The following is a 17,982-nucleotide window of genomic DNA, read 5'->3' as shown; positions in this document are numbered from 1 at the left end:
AGGGGCGTTACATTTCCGACGAGAGCTTGCAGTGTTTGGCCAATCACAATGCAATGTGTCAGTTGGCCAATCAGAGCAGACTGTGCTTGTCGGAAGGAGGGTTTTTTAGAAAACGATGCGTTTGAAGGAGGCGGAGCATAGAGGACCTACAATAATATACAGTATTTGAAAAAATAATGTGTTTTTTGAACATTAAAGCATGTCAACATATTCTGTTACACCAAATACAGAAAATAACGATCTTAAAAAAAGCATCATATGACCCCTTTAAGTTGATCTAAACCTCTGATCTGACTAGCACTCACTAACACTCACCCAGAAAAACAACGAGTTGAATCTTGTTCTGCATCATCATGTCTTCACAGGTTTGTTCAATGAAAGAAAGAAATCACAAGAATATGACATGCTGGTTAGGTTTTTGATATTGAAAGTGTAGTAGTTTTCTCCATAGTCAAGGGAATTTATTGGAAATGACCAGCAAGCAGACATGGTTACAAAATGTGTTATTGCAGAAAGAATCAGTGAATGTAAAACTCACCCTCAAACATAAACCCTTTAATCAACCAATATAAGTTGAAATAGCAAGAAGAATGGCTAAAATGTCAAAATTATTGGAAATATATCCAGTGGTAGGAAAATGCAAAAGGAAGATGCAGCCACCCTTTTACATCAAGACACAACAAAGTTGTTTACACAAGGTGTTTGGAAAGGCCATACTTGATTGACTCATGGACATTTATTAAAGGATGAAGAAGCACCAAAATGTCAATACTGTAATCCAAACTTGTCTATAAAACATATGTTATGAGACAGGTTTTTTCATCAGATTTTTATCAGAACAAAATTTAAACTACTTACTTATGGACTCAGAAAAACCTTCACAATTTTTATCCCAAGCACATTCAAAGAATGTTTTATAGAATTCTGCTTCATCTTGTCTTTTTTCTAAAACCATGTTTGCTTGACAAATTGTATATTACATCGTATTTATTATATTATGTTGTTGTATGTTTAATTTGTATCTGCTGCGTAATAGCCGATGAAGCTGAAGTGGCAGTAAACTACAACCAACATTCATAGTCAGGGTTTTCAGACACTTTCAGGCATTGTTCATACATTACATATGCTTTGGGACATGTTCCCAAAGGCTGTTTAATAGGACAAAATTCTCTAGTTTTCCAAATGAAAGTATTTTTAATGGTTAAGTACACTGTAAATAATGATAGCAACATGTTTTTATTTTTTTTATTTTTTTTAAATTAGTTTTTATTTACTCTACTTTAAATCATGAAATTAACTAATTTCATTTCAGATATGAGACTTAATATATTTTTATTTTTTTAAACATAAAAACGTTAGTATAACAAGGTTTTAAAAGTTGAAGAAGGTGATTTTTTTTGTAATAGCCATAGAAATTACACACACATACTCCAATTGACCTGCTCTGGAGTGACTGAAGCTTGATCTTCTCACCAGTATATCAACTTTATTCTCTCAAGATACTTGTCTTATACTATCTACCAAACTCTTTATGCAAAACCGTTTACCCAGTACTGCATATAAGACTGAGACTGATTTACATTCTGATTTTGCTGCAGTAAGGCTCTTTATTCAAATAGTATCAGAGCACATGATGATAGAGCACAGAAGTGCTTTTTTACAACTATAATACATATGCCACAAATGAATACCAGTGGAAATCACCGAACTGAAATGAAGCTTGTGCCAACAACAAAAAAGGGGGGTATTTGAAGGTCTGTAACATCTGGAGAGAGTTACAGGTGAAGTTACTCAATGAATTGCAATCTAATTCAGTCCATTATTACAGCAGTTTGTTCTGTATTTGACTACAGAGAATGAAATGACAGATTACACTTCAACCACAGATTATGGATTTACAGCATCTGACTAACTATATTAACCAGTCAAATCAACCTTTATCCCTTGGAAAAACATCTTAAACAAGCCCAAAGTGGTTTGCTTCTCCTCTAGCAGGTCTGGTTTGATTGGTTTTTCAATCATTTCACTCTAGATGAAAGTGTTATAATATTTTAGGATACTTAGAATCTCATGCATATTTGGTTGTATTTTTACTTAAAGTGTGGTTCTACCAAACATACATGGTCACACTTTATTTTGTAAGTAACTTTGTAACTACATGCCAACTAATTCTCATTAATTTACAACTTCATGTCCACTTACTCTCAGAGTAGACTGTTAGGGTAGGTTTAGGGTTAGTAGAGTAAATTGACATATACTAGCAAAGTTTCTAATACTCAGTGTGTTGTATGTTGTGGATCCATCACAATAAAGTGTTAGAAGATATTAAGCAGACAGTCTACTAATACTCTAATGACTGATAGTAGACATGTAGTTGCAAAGTTACTTACTGTTAGAGGAATGTCTAAAGTGGACTATCGAAATAAAGTGTTACCAAAGTTTTCATCGGGCCAAAAAACCACCAACGAGGCACGATCAAGCCCCGGAAGTGACAGTAGAAATGCGACTGGCCCTGGCACACACTAGCACGCCCGCTTTTGGCCCAACAGTAGAAACTTAGAGTTGCGTGCCAGGGCCAGTCGCGTTTCCACTGTCACTTCCGGGGCTTGATCGTGCCTCGTCGTTGCTTTAAAGACTTTTAAAATAATTTTAGCTCAAAACTCACTTTCAGACAGCAGCGAGTGCTTGAAATAACTTGATCCGGTATGGATTATGATCACCATACAAGGCAGAAATATTTATAAGTGATGCAAAAGACTATGCACGCTAGCCATTAACATTACCATAGTAAACATGTCATAATGTTGCATATGTCATAAAAATATATAATGTTTTTTGTTCAGGAGCTCCCTATGCTACTCAGGTCGTATTTTTGATGGAAAAATATAGAAATTACCATTCTTTCTAAATGTGATGTATACTGTGACTGCAAATAAACAGAAACATAATCAACTGAATAAGTAGGGTATTTGTCCTCTTTCTTTTGTGAAATAGCGGTTCACATCGCTTTATTTCTGTGTGACTAATTTTCAATCCTGATAAATTAATTCATTCATTCTTTTGGATTTAAATCTTTAACAAAACATGCAAACAAATGGCCGCTTTTATCATGTTCGTTTTGTGATCGCGCTAGTTCCAGTGATTTATTTCTGATAACTTCTCTTTGTTGGTGAAATTATGGGGTTGAGCGACATTGTTCCTGAAAGGCATGTAAAGGGTGGGATTTTGTGAAGGGCAGTGGAGCTTCTGGCCTGATGGTGGAAACACATCGTGATTTTGGGCTCGGTGCTACAGGTCCAGGTCTGAGGCTATTTGGTGACCCATACTAGGAATCTGTGCTCTGCATTTAACCCATCCAAGTGCACACACAGTAGTGAACACACACCCGGAGCAGTGGGCAGCCAATGCTGCGGCACCCGGGAGCAGTTCGGTGCCTTGCTCAAGGGTCTCACCTCAGTCATGGTATTGAGGGTGGAGAGAGTGTTGGTTATTCACTCCCCCACCTACAATCCCTGATGGACCTGACCTGAGACTCGAACCCACGACCTTCAGGTTACAAGCCCAACTCTCTATATTTTATATTTAAATATTTCGACTTATTACGAGAATAAAGTCAAAATATTATGAGAATAAAGTCAAAATACTATGAGAATAAAGTCGAAATGTTTCGAGAATAAAGATTATAGCTATAATATTTTGAGATAGGCTATTCTAGCCTTGGATTGAGCACCAGTCCGGGAGATATTCCAAAGTCTCAGCTTTCAAAATATGTCCGTTTTATAGCGAAATACAAACAATTTTGGCTATATTGCAATAATGTGTCAAGCGGCATGTGAGTCAATTATCTTTCCGATTACAATAACGAATGACGAGACATTATTTTGATTATAAATTAGACTAAACTGTTTTATGTTTGTTTGTTTTTCATGCTTTATGACGTAAACTTGAAATAAAGAGCAAAAACACATTTATAATTTGTATTTCGTTATAAAACTGACAGAATTTGAAAGCTGAGCTGTATGAAAAAGCAACAAAGCACAAAATTGTTGGATTACTGGGTGGCTGATGCTCTACAAATAATGAGTGGAAGATGTTAAATATTATGTCCTCATTTACAGTATTATACCATGAAAAAAACTGTTTGTGAATAGTCAATTAACGTTTTCAGCATAAGCATAACTTATGTTAACAAATTTGAGTCCACTTCAACCTTTAGAACGTTATATTGCTATGTAACAGGCTATGTGAGGAATGAAAGTTTGGATGCCAAATGTATATGCACGTGTAGATAATGAATTAATTCACATAAATACAGCCATCTGTCACGTCACATTAAAGAGCTTGAAAATCACATTATTGTAAGTGTTTCCCTATAAAACTGATTCTGTTTTATATTAAAAGCACTAAAAGCACAAAGCTTAAGCTATTGCTATTGGGTGGCTGGCGCACTACAATGAATGCAATGGAAGACATGAAATATTATTTCCAAGCATACTATCCCCGCGAGTATGACACATGGTATGATTTCTGATAATAGTCCAACATATATTTGTAGTGTATTAAAAAAGGGTTAAATAAGAGAGCTACAGTGCCCCCCAAAGGAATGTCGATTGAGTGTGTGAGCTGATGTTAAGTTATGTTCCTGTTCAGTTTGCTAATAAATATCATATTCTTGATATTAAGCTGTTGAGTTGAGCTGTGAGTCCTTAAAATTGACTCTTCCCGGATCCCAGTAAGATGATGCAGCTGCTCGGACGCAACAATATTCAAATCAATTCCGGTGGCCTGGCCACTTCTCCCGGTGCTCTCAATGCGGGCTATTTGCTTTACTCCCAAAATATTATAACTTTCATTTCTACGATTTAAATTCTCACATCATTTCGACTTTATTCTCAAATCATTTCGACTTTATTCTCGAAACATTTAGACTTTATTATCGTAATATTTCGACTTCTCGTAATTTCGACTTTATTCTCAAAATATTACGACTTTAATCTCGTAATCTTACAGGCACTAAAACGCCGTCGTAGAAGACAGTGGAAGAAATATGTTTTTTTTTAACTTCCACTTTTATCACTTTCACCTTCCGTTATAAATAACTCCATCATTTCACTCTGTTCAACAAAAGTACTGACCAATTACAAAATTATGAAATAACACAGCATAAAAACTTCATAGAATTTATTTATTTATCTACATTTTTAATTAATAAATATAGGGTAAATGCACACAAATAAACATGGTCATAAAACTGTAGCATTCAAAACTGACATTTTTGCACATTCACTCAAAGTTACTAATCAGATACAGTATGGTAAAAATATTAGGCTCACATTCCACTGTGTCAAAATTTGCCTGGGAATGTGAAAGGAGTATAACATTCTTTAATACAAAGGTTAATTCAGCGTGTTGCTTGCATATTCTCTGTAATTATTTGAGAAATTTAATAGCAAATTTAGAGAAAATTGCTTTACTACCAAATATGTGTATGAATTAGTTCTACATTATGTATACAATCCAAAACCTAACTGTCACAGTCCTCATTTACCACCCAAGTATACTTGGAACTACATTTCCCAGCATCCCTTCTGGTTACCACCTGCACACAGTCAGCCATCACCACACCTGCCACAGATGAGCTCCTCATCAAGTCTTGCATAAAAGAAGTCACTCTCCACTTATCCCTTGCCTGGTCTTGTTGTGCCTATGGAAGAACTTTCCTGACTACGCAGGCACTACTCATGCTTGTGTTCTGTTCCAGCCTTTAATTCAGTTTGTTCACTCTGCCACCCTACACCTGCTGAGACAATAGAACTGTTATCATCTGAGCTAAGTCACCTAAGAATTCTGTGAACTTGACACGCACCTGCTTGCATAACTATTTCACCTATGTCCTGTGAATAAAGGCGTTGTGGTTTGCGTTACCCCAGCTGTCGTCCTCTTCTGTTACCCCACTACAATTCTATGGCACCTTTAAATTTACATCAATCCATTCTCCAAACCGCCTGTCCTCTGACGGGTCAAATTTGACATTGAATTTGTCTTTCATATATCAGGATTTGTTATTGATCTGTGACAAATTAAGTTTTCAATCAGTGCAGTCAGGTGATTTTAACACCATTTGAGAGTTTTATTACTTAGAGTTGTTCGTATGTAAAATCACATAAGAGTTCAGACATGTTGATCAAGTACATTGAAGATTACACATTTATTGTATTAACCCAGTGAATAGAAACATTTTTTCTTCCTTAAGTGCAATATCCATGTAATGTCTAGGATTTAGAATGTAGCATAAAGTTTTTTTTTTTTTACTAAATTATTGTACTCTACCTATGTTTATTTGCCAAAGGAATATAAATGACTAATATTAAAATAATAATTGTCAAAATATTAACTAAATTATTAATCATCAACATACTTCATAACTGATTTATTTATTGATTGATATTATTCCTTTTTTTTTCTTATTTTATTTTGAGCCTTTCAGTTCCAATGCATGTTTGTCTGTTGGGAGACACTGAGCAGGTAAAAATACAGATGAGACATGAAACTGACCTAAACACATTTGAACAGAAGTGAACATGAATGAAATTTAAGCGCCTTTCAGCAATAAGACCACTGAAACGTATGTCTGTCCTGTTGGGCTCAGATGATCGGGATTCATGAGTCATATGGACTACTATCTTTAATGTTATGATTCTGTAATGATCATTTATCAATAGCTTTATGATGCTTTTTTTGTCCTGTTTTCATGAGGGTGAAAAAAAGAGTTTTTTTCCTTGCTGAACTCTCCTCTATTTGTTTAGTTCACACATATATGTAAAACAGACAGTGACAAACAAGCTCTGGGTTTATGTAATATTGTTTTGGAGATCAGATTATGTTTTATTACCTTATATAGTTTTTACTGCAGTCAAAACTAAGGCAAACACACACAAGCACTCATGTTTGCATATTCATGAATTTGTTAAGCTAATGATGCATGTCAAATGCATTTATGCAAATACTGAAAAATCAAAGAAATTAGTTATTTGCATAGAGAGTTATCATCGACAATTGTTCAGGATGAACAGATTGAAACTACTTCCAAGTAGTAAGCAGTAAAGAAAAGAAACAACTACTTTACAACAAAAAGAGGAGACAACGTCAAATGTAGAATGAATAAATAGTGTATTTACACAATTCACAAGGAACTTAAAACACAATAAAAAAATTAAATAACTTGGGTTGTTAAAAGCATCGAGTCCACTTGAATCATACCATACAACAGTCCTTAAGAATCCTAGAGTGTTGTAAGATCCAATGTAAAAGTGTCCACTGTTGTATACACAATCCAAAGTAAGTGATAATCCAATAAAAAGTGAGATGCTGAAATGGTCCTTAAAAACAACTCCTCAGTCCAATGTGTATATACTTACGTATACCATACTTTACTGGTGTTAATTGAGATGATTATTAGTTTAAATAAACAAAGTGGTGACAGTCGGAGAGTTTGGATCTAAAGCATCTTAAATATGTCCTTGAATACCCATATAGTTTTGTAATCGATCTATGAGTATGTCATGATCTATACTGTCGACCACAGCATTAAGATCAATTAAAACTAGTAATGAGACACAGCCTTGATCTGATGCTAGAAGCAAGTCATTGTAATTTTAACAAGTGGAGTGTCTGTGCTATGATGGAGCCTGAATCCTGATTGAAATTCTTCATTGATTCTTCATCTTTTTTTTTCTTTTTTGCAGGAAGGAGCATAATTGAGCAGACACAACTTTTTCTAAAATTTTAGACATAAATGGAAGATTTGAAATGGGTCTGTAATTTGCCAGTTCACTAGGATCTAGTTGTGGTTTCTTAATAAGAGGCTTAATAACCACCAGCTTGAAAGGTTTTTGGACGTGACCTAATGTTAAAGTTAAAGTAAAGTTAAGAAGCGGTTCTTCTGCTACAGGTACTCTTTCAGTAGTTTAGTGGGTACAGGATCTAATAGATCTAATAATGTTTTTGGTGATAAGTTTATTTAGCTCTTCCTGTCCTATAGTTGTAAAGCACTGCAGTTTTTCTTTGGGTGCGATGAATGAAGCTGAATTACAAGACCATGTCTACATTTATTATTGTATTTCTGATTATCTATTGTATCAGTGAAGAAATTCACAAAGTCATTACTGCAAAACTGGGCAATATTTAGTTGGGGTGACATCTGATTATTTGTTAATCTAGCCACTGCTATAAAAAAAAAAAAAAATGGGATTGTCTTGGTTATTTTCTATGAGTTTGCAGATATGCTTGGCCCTGGGCAGCATCTAGAGCCTGTCTATGGTTTGACAATGTTTTTCCACGCAATTCTAAAAACCTACAAGTGAGTTTTCTCTGTTTGTTCTTATGGGATTATGGGTTTCTTTCTTGAGAGAATGGGTATTACTATTGTACCATGACTCAGTATGTTTCTCTTTAATTTGAAGTTTCTTAATTTGACGGGGTAAAATTTTCTAATGTACTAGAGAAAAGTGCCCATATTGCTAGTCATTATGTATAGCTTTGGAAACAGGAAATGACATAAAAGTCCAAAACAACACAAAACAAATAATGTAACAGTTTATGATTAAAAGTGGTTTCTACATTAAATTTAATTTTGTGTATACTGTTAAAAATGATTTTTCAAAGTTGCAAATAACGATTATTGTAGTAGGTTTTACAAGAAAATATTGTTTGTCTTTCTGCTTAATAATTTCATGTTTTAATTCAATACTACTTGCTGTTTCTTTGTAAATATTTATAAAAAAGTAATTTTTTCAATTAGAGTGAAAACATTCAGCAATATTTTTTCAGTGTACATGATTTGTAGTTGTAGAATATGTAAAATGTGTAAAGAGAAGTAATGTTGCAACGTTATTGACTTCAATACAGTTGACTGAAATGAGGAAGCTACCAGTAGTCATTTGGTCTTGAGTTTATGTCAAGTAAATCTGTCTATAATAGCCCAGCCTTCATGCAAACACTCTCATTATCTGATGACATGATGGATCTCCTTGATTTGAAGCCCATTAGGCAAAAGCAAAAGACATGATGGATGAGCATGACAAGCCAAGAAAACTCATTGGTTGATGTAAACCAGGGATATTCAATTAAAGTTTCAAAAGCTCCAGTCTCTATATTTCCTTTCTCACTGGACAATACTTTTCCATTTGGAGTTGTTATAAATTCTGAATTTTTAACTTAAAAAAACAAAACATCCAAAAACAGTCGAAATAGCACCAAAGATGAGGATATTGGGCCCTGAGAGACAAAGCAGTGGAGTCTGAGAATTTTTGGGCATAACATTAATATATTTCATCATTTGAGTCCAATTGGATATGAATATTAGAAGGTAAGGTTGGATGTTTTATCAAGCTATTATTATAAAGAGTTTTCCTATTATTAATTCAGGGTTTTCCTCTTGAAGTCTGAACCATTTTTATATTTTGCTGAAAAAAAGTATCTACTAAAAACAAAGTACATAATTATCAAAACACTCTCATGAGCAGAATTTTGTCTTTCCTTGTCATCGACAAATACCTTTCATAATCCTTATTATGAAATGTCCCTGACAAGCTGATTAATAATATTAATTGGAAAAATCTAACCTGAATGGTTTGATCAAAAATAATTATATTTGCTGCATTCTCATTTCAGCAATGTTTTAGCTAAAGTCTGTTTTTGCTGCTGTTGCTAAAATAACTGCTTCATCTGCAGTAGTGTTGGGTGGTATTCAAGACTCAAGATTCAAGATTTTTATTCGTCACATGCACAATTATACAGAGTATAACCAGCAGTGACATGTAGGTCAGGTTTTTTGGAGCGGCAAGGACAGTGCAATTATAAAGAATATAAATATTAAGAAAAAGAAAAGTAGAAACAATAAAAGAATAAAATAAAAGATAAAAAATATAAATATAAATGTGCAGGTCAGTATGTTGTTGACTTAAATAGTAATGAAGAGGAATGTGCAAAAAAAGTTGTACAGGGTATTTAAAGAGCAGCAATATGAGGTAGAGAAAATTATGAATAGCTTACCAGTTCAATACCAGTTGTATACCAGTTGGAATGGTAAACTGGTTTGAATTAGGCACACGATATAAATTAACAAGTGGTTAAGCAACGTAGACAGCATCATGAATTGAGAGGGGATCCGTTTTAACTGCATACACTTCTGACTATTGGATGGAGAACTTCTAGAACTAATAACACACACCTAACTGTGATCCAGATTTTTGGTCAAACAAACCAACACTAATCTGCAGATTATAATGTGGCATTTTAAGCATCTTTAGCAGGAGTCAGAAGTAATGAGCACAGAGCAGAAAGGGTGAATATAATATAACGCTGAAAAATCATTACCATAAACGACTCAAAGCAGTTGTATCTATGAAATTGCTGCAGCCAAATGAGTCTGTTTGTGATGCCCTTTGCTTTTCATTTAATATTATTCATTTTTATAATTTTATGTATATGTTACAGAATGGAGTGTTTTTTGGAGGGTTCAAGGGATCTGGTGTATTCCAGCATGCATTACATTGGTGATCATAAGTGTAAATTCTGTTGTCTGCACAATAATCCTTATCACTGCATATCAAATGCAATATATGTTTTATACAACAGTATAAACTAGCTGAATCATACCGCCCTACCAACTCCGCTGTACAGGAGACATTTCTGGCTGTGAAGTGTGGAAGAGCAAAGAAAAAATCAACAAAGCTGATTTATTTGATTAAAAATACAGTAAATAATGTGAAATATTATGTTTCAAAACAGCAGTTTTCTATGTGAATATGTGTTAAACTGTAATGTATTTCTGTGATCTGCAGCTGTATTTCCAGCATCATTACTGCAGTCTTCAGTGTCACATGATCTTCAGAAATCATAATAATATACTGATTTACTGCTCAACAAACATTTCTGATTATTAACAATGTTGATTATTATTAGTTAATATATGTTAATATATACAATATAATTATTTTTATATAATATATTTATTTATTTATATTTAACCATCCGTTTTGTGTTCAGGTCAAATTGGCCCAGAGTGTTTTTCATGAAAATACTAGTTAACATCATCGCATGGAACTCAAAATTACTGACTTTGTTCACACAGGGTGTAAGTACTTCTCAGAAATGTTTTTTGAATTTTCATATTTTTTTGTGGGTTTTATTTCACCTAGTCACACAAGGTCAAAAATGACTGGACTCCAAACAATTCCTTATCGATCTCTAATTTTCCTGTATTATCACCAAATATTGGATTCAATCTTTTTGTCAACTTGTTTTCTTTCATTCGGGACTGGTTTTGAGTTTCTATTTGCATCTGATTAATCGTAAGCCTCATTTATCTGAGAGTAGGCACCTCATTTTTTGAGTGAAAAAAAGCATTTTTTTATGAATAATTTTCACAATATGAGATAAAATAAAAAATGAAAATTTGCATTGTTTACCACAACCAGAGGGTTAATATGGATATGGATCCTGTTATTTACAGCCAAATAATAGATTACACAACCTGTCAATAAATAATAATGTGTAAAATAAGCCAAATGAAATGAAAATGAAAGTGCATCACAAATTAGTTTGGCTGCACTAATGTGATCAAATAATGTAATGCGTGTGCCTGCTTATAGCTGATCAGAAGCTTGTTTGAGGATGCCTGATGCAAACCATGCGGATGAATCACCTTTAACCACACATAAGTGCAACATTTTAAAAGTCAAATGTGATTTAGTGAGCAGCTTTATGGAGGCTTAATGCTCTAAATGAACCGGATAAACCCATCTATTGTGCAGCTAAACTAGCGGCGCTCGTGCCAGATGTGTTCCGCTTTAGGCTTCACTTTCACAATAATACTTGATTTAAAGGAGAAGCTGTTCCTGTGAAAGATGTTTCAGATGCAAAACTTTTTTAAGAGTCTTCTGCCAGCTAAAAGGTTGACTGAAAAAGCCAGAGAAGAAGCCAGAGACAAAGTGATGATAAATGAGTTTATTGAATAATCTTAGTTGTATATGTTTCAATGCTCAGAGACTTCATCTGACAGCACAAATCTAACAAGTGTTATTATAGCACAAACCACAGCAATGGAAAAGGACTGCTTCTCTACACCGTCCTTGAAATAGAGACATTCATTTATCTGTTACTCGTTAAGACAAATATCCACTGAAACCACAATCATATGACTAAACAGCAATGGAAAATAATATACATGACTAATCCTTGAATGAACCAATAAAATAAGTAGTGCTGTCAAACACACCTAAAATAAAAATAACGTAAAAAAATTATTATATATACACATGCATGTTTGTGTATTTATATATACATATATAATAAATATACACAGTAGTGTATATTATGCAAATAAAAACTTTATTTTGGATGATAATTATTAGTTTTGACAGCACTAAAAAGTTTGTATATAAATGATTACAATTATTACATAATTAAATGGAAAAATCAAATGAATTAATGATAAATCCTATGTAAATGAAGAATAAATGAATATTAAAGAAAGTAAAACACAAAACAAATGTATGGTTGCTCTCTAAAATAAATTTCTAAAGAAAATTTCTAAATAAATGACTAAATAAATGCAACATTAAATATTGTAGAATATATTATAAGCATAACAATTTGAGAGAAAAGTGAAACTTGAGAATATAATCTTATTATATATATATAATAATTATATATAATTATAATAATATTATATTATCTTAATATAAGCGAGAATTGTTCTTTATCCACCGTATTTTTCCTGTTGTTTTGCTGCTTGATATTGCAAACTGGTGAGTCTTACCGTATTATTTTAATGCATTTTCTTAATTACGAACACACTGGTTTGTAGTGCAAACAGTTTTACGGTTTACTGCACTTTGTTATTCTTCTCGCTATTTCTCAACAGCGTCTAATGAACCGGACGTCTCGCACATTCACAGAAAATTACTTACTTCCATGTTGGAAAAATAAAGTAGATAAAGTGTTACCAAAATATTTAGGTACTTGTCATGGAAAACAAGGAAAAGTACAGAGGAAGAAAATGTGTTTTTCAGTGATGGGTTTTCATTAATAGAAATTGTTAATTTAACTGCAAATTTCAGCATTTAATTGCATGATGCTGTGCTCACGAGTTATCCTGAGTCCCTTCAGTCTTCTAATCAGTTGCACTGAGTATCAAACATAGATTAAAGAAAAATTGCCTGATATCTTGAAAGATTTATTTGTAATGAAATATCAAAGTGAAATAAATTGTGTAATATTTATATTCCATTATTATTTTATCATTTATTATTATTATTTTTATCTTCATAATTTACTAAGCATTGCCTGTATTAATTAAATGCGGTGATGTTAAACATCTATAATTTATTATGAATTCCTTTTCCTTAAAGATTCATGAATGTTTGGAGAAGTTATCACATGTATTAGAGTTTAGCGTTTCATTGGATGAAACACCTCACATGCCGTCTTTTGTGTCTTTTGTTGTGTTTTCTGCTGCTGGAAGATCTTCCCGTCAGGTTGGACGCTCCATGTTATTCTGGATCTGATTCCCATGTCCTGATCCGAGAGGATCTGCTTCATCTAGAGTCCAGAATACATCATTCATTAGTGAACGAGATCAATCTACTGCTGTTTAGACCTCACTGAACTAAAACTATTAAAATAGTGATAAAAAATAAACACTGGAAAAAATTCTTTAGCATTTGTTACTGTTTTTTTTTCAGTAAAACTAAAATGTAAACATTCTTAGATCAACATATATTGAAACGATGGAAGATAACAAGCAAATATATCAAAATGTTTTGTTTTTTCCAAGTAAAAATATATTTCAATGGAAAGCTAGGTTCAATTCAAAGGAAAGCTAGCTGATTTTTCTGAGCCCGTTGGCAGTTTTTTTCCCCTAGTTATGCAAAATTTCACATTTTAAGTCATTTTGCTTCTGGTTAATGTTGTTTAGAAACATGCAAACATGCGAGTGACACAAAATTAAAAAAGAAACTGAAAAAATAAATAAATAAACAATTCAGAAGAGCATAAAATTACTATCTTCATATTAAATAGCATATTAATGATATAAAAATAACATGCAGAATCATCTCACCTTCTTCTCTATGGCCTCCATCACTGCGGATTCGTCCAGATGTCCGTCTGATTTGACTGAGAATCTCACACGCTGTATTTTGCTGTTTTCACGGCAGTAGAAAGGCAGTGGATTCGAGCAGGTGTCTGCAGCCATCAGTCCTTCAGTATTGGCTCTAGCACACTCGATTTCGTTCATGTTATCAGGCTGCCCAGACTCCCATTCGACAGAGGACCACGATACACTGGTGTTATCGTGCCATGGGATCCTGTACAGGCCGAACCAGGCATCCCAGTGGAGCTTTTCAGAAATCACCTTTGCGAGGAACGCGTTCTCTGTGTCGTCTGTAATGGCAGCCAGGTCTACGTAGTGTGTTCTGCAGTGAATTTGAGCATCATGCCAGTTCATACTCAAGCCAATGTGTTTAAACTTGTTCTGAAGTGTGTCTTGTTGGTCTGCAAGGAGTAGATTGGACAGAGAAACATTCTTGAAAATGTGAAGTGCCATACAAAATTAACTATAAGTGTATAATTTTGTTCATAGAAAATATGGACATATTCATCTTCAAAAAATGGCTGGGAAAAGTGATTATGAAGGCAGAACCCTTTGTTCACTTTTAACATATAGGCCTACATTTGTACATGCTGCTATCTGCACATTGCAGAGTTTCTGGATCAACAACGTTACTTAAATAGTGGATTGAATCCGAAACTGTGATGACTGACACTGACGAACAGCATAAGAAAAAAAAAGCTCATACCGTGTGTCAGAATAGATCTGTGCTTTACGTCTGGAGTGTAAATGCAAACCAATAGATCTGCCATTTGTTCTGTGTATGTTTTACCTTGTATAGGAAGATTGCACTTTTTCCAGAATAGTAGTAATTCAATAATACAGTTTTAGTTGTGTGCGTTCAGTTTTACTCCGTATGGAGCACTGAGAAATTATGTTTATGTTGTTTATATGTTTATGCTGAAAACATTTGTTACTGCAGAGTTTCATGCAGTATCTTTAATAAAATAGTTTTTAATTCAGTTATCCTCTGAAGCTGCTTATTTGTCACCTATGGTACTGAACGTATCTTGCTATAAGTTTTTTTTTTCTTTGCTGGAAAACACGATTTAAGAATGTGCTGGGGTCAGGTTTCAATGCAAAAAATGATTAACTTCCTCAGTATATTTGTCTTGTTTCTAGCACAAATAAACATCCTTGTATCAAGACACATTTACTGGAGATGCAAAATGATTTAAGATAAGAGCTTTATCAATATCTTCATCAAATTGAAGTGGGTTTTTGCTTAAAAATAAGAAAAATAGAGACTTCTCTTATATCTTAAGATATCTTAAGTCATTTTGCTTCTCAAGTAAATGTATCTTGATTTAAGAATGTTTAGATACTTGTACTAGAAAACAAGACTTTTTTTCTCTGCGAGTATGAATTTTATGAATTGTATGTTTGTTTGTTTTTTAAATCAAATCAAAGAGATCTATGCGTATAATGAGACCAGCTGTGTATAATGTGTATCGGTAACTGTATGTCTGTCTAATAGTACACTGTGTGTACTGAGTATATGTATGTGTATATTACACATTGTCATCTGTATAAGTCTGTACGTATGTATGGTAATGTCTATATGTTAATTGTTCCTGCACTGTCTGGAGCACGCTCTCAAGAATTTCACTCACGAAGGCACATGTGCTGTGGTGATGTGACAATAAAAGTGATTTGATTTGATTTGAGTACTGGATAATTTCTTACCAGTTTGGCAAAAGAAGTTGTCTTCATGAGTACAGTATTTGTCTGCCCATCGTCCATTAACCTGTACAGCCCCACAGGTCTCACTTGTGCCGGACAAGTCTGGCTGAAAGGAATCCCACTTCGCATTGCTCATCGGTGTGTTTTGATACGACCAACGCCAAGGGACTCTGTAGAAGCCGATCCAGGCGTCCGATTGAAAGTTCACAGCGTTCGCTGCCTCCTTTAGTTTGGCTCTGTCTTCATCGCTCTGAACTGTCGCCAGATCCGTGTGTTTCTCTCTGCAGTACGACTGTGCTTCTGCCCAGGTCTTCGGCTCTTCGATCAGGATGATTTTATACAGGTCACATGAAGCCTTTGACAGGATTCCTGCTGCAAGAAAATCAATAGTGAAAAGTTGCTCTAAACCTCTGATCTGACATCAGTCTCTGTTACCGACACTCACCGAGAAAAACAATGAGTTGAATCTTGTTCTGCATCATCATGTCTTCACAGGTTTGTTCACTGAAAGAAAGAAATCACAAGAATACGACATGCTGGTTAGTTTTCTGATAATGAATATTTATTGGAAATGACCAGCAAGCAGACATGGTTATAAAATGTGTTATTGCAGAAAGAATCAGTGAATGTAAAACCCACCCTCAAACATAAACCCTTTAATCAACCAAAATATGACAAAAATAAGAAAGGGTAGAATGTCAAAATTATTGGAAATAAAAAAAATTGAAATCACAACAAACCCCAGTTTACCTGCTCTGAAGCAACTGAAGCTTGATATTCTCACCAGTATATCAAGTGTGTTCTCTCAACAAACTTGTCTTTTACTATCTACCCAACTCTTCATTCATTACATTATGCATTTTGTCTTTGTCATGTACTGTATATAAGATGCTGAGACTAATTTACATTCTGATTTTGCTGCAATAGGAGGCTCTTTATTCAAATAGGCTAATGTGGTCATACTTCCTGGTTCTAGTAAGAACTCTAGCTGCTGCATTTTGAACCAGCTGGAGTTTTTTTATTAAGCGCACTGAACAACAACCCAATAAAGCATTACAATAATCTAGCCTCGAGGTCATGAACACGTGATTTAACATTTCTGCATTTGCCATTGAGAACATAGGTCATAATTTAGATATATGTTTGCTATCAAATAGCAATCCTTGGTTCCTAACTAAGGAGCAAGAATTCACAGAGCAGCCATTGAGTGTTAGATAGTGGTTATTAGATGCAGAGGATTTTGGTCCATAATTACCACCTGTTTTTTGTTTGTTTTTTTTGTTTTTTGTTTTTCTTAATTTAGCAGCAATAAATGACTAGTTATCCAATTTATTATATCAACAATGCATTACGTTAGTTTTGCAAATTGGCATGTTTCGTCAGGCCGCAAAGAAATAAAGAGCTGAGTATCATCAGCATAACAGTAAAAACTAATGCCATGTTTCCAGATGATATCTTCCAAGGGTAACATGAAAAGCGTGAAAAGTAACAGTCCTAGTACTGAGCCTTGAGGTTCTCCATAATGCACTTGTGATCAATATGATACCTCTTTATTCACTGCCACGAATTGGTGGCAGTCAAATAAGTACGATTTGAACCATGCTAATGCACTTCCACTAATGCCAACAACGTGTTCTAGTCTATTTACTGGGTACAGTACCTGGTACCTGGTACTTTTTTAGTACCACCTCGACCGAGGTTCCAAGCCAGCTGTACCGTTACCAAAACATGACGTGTAAACTCTGCTGATCACTGATTGGCCGGAGAAAATCGTCACTGCCTGCGTCACTGAACTTGCGGCACCAGACACAACAGATCCTCTAGATTTAAATTGGCACAGCCAGCGAAGGCTCGAACGCAACTGTTTTGAATGAGTGCACCTTTTTTAAACAACGAAAAATCGCTGTGTCGTTGTCTGTTGAGGAAGTACGCAGTCCCGGCGCCATGGGCGGGCAATGGGGGGCCTGGCCTGGCCTGCCCTGTGAGTCACTAGTGCCCGTCCTGGACGAGCCTGCTGAGTAAAGAAAACGCTGTACTATTCAAACATCAGTTATTATTTATTTACCCTTGCATTGCGAAAAAGCGGAGATCTGTTTCCTCCAGGCTGTGCGCGGCGCTCAATC

This window comes from Barbus barbus (genome assembly GCF_936440315.1).
Source record: "Barbus barbus genome assembly, chromosome: 7".
In the NCBI taxonomy this organism is placed as follows: domain Eukaryota; kingdom Metazoa; phylum Chordata; class Actinopteri; order Cypriniformes; family Cyprinidae; genus Barbus; species Barbus barbus.
Note: the sequence above shows the minus strand (reverse complement) of the source record.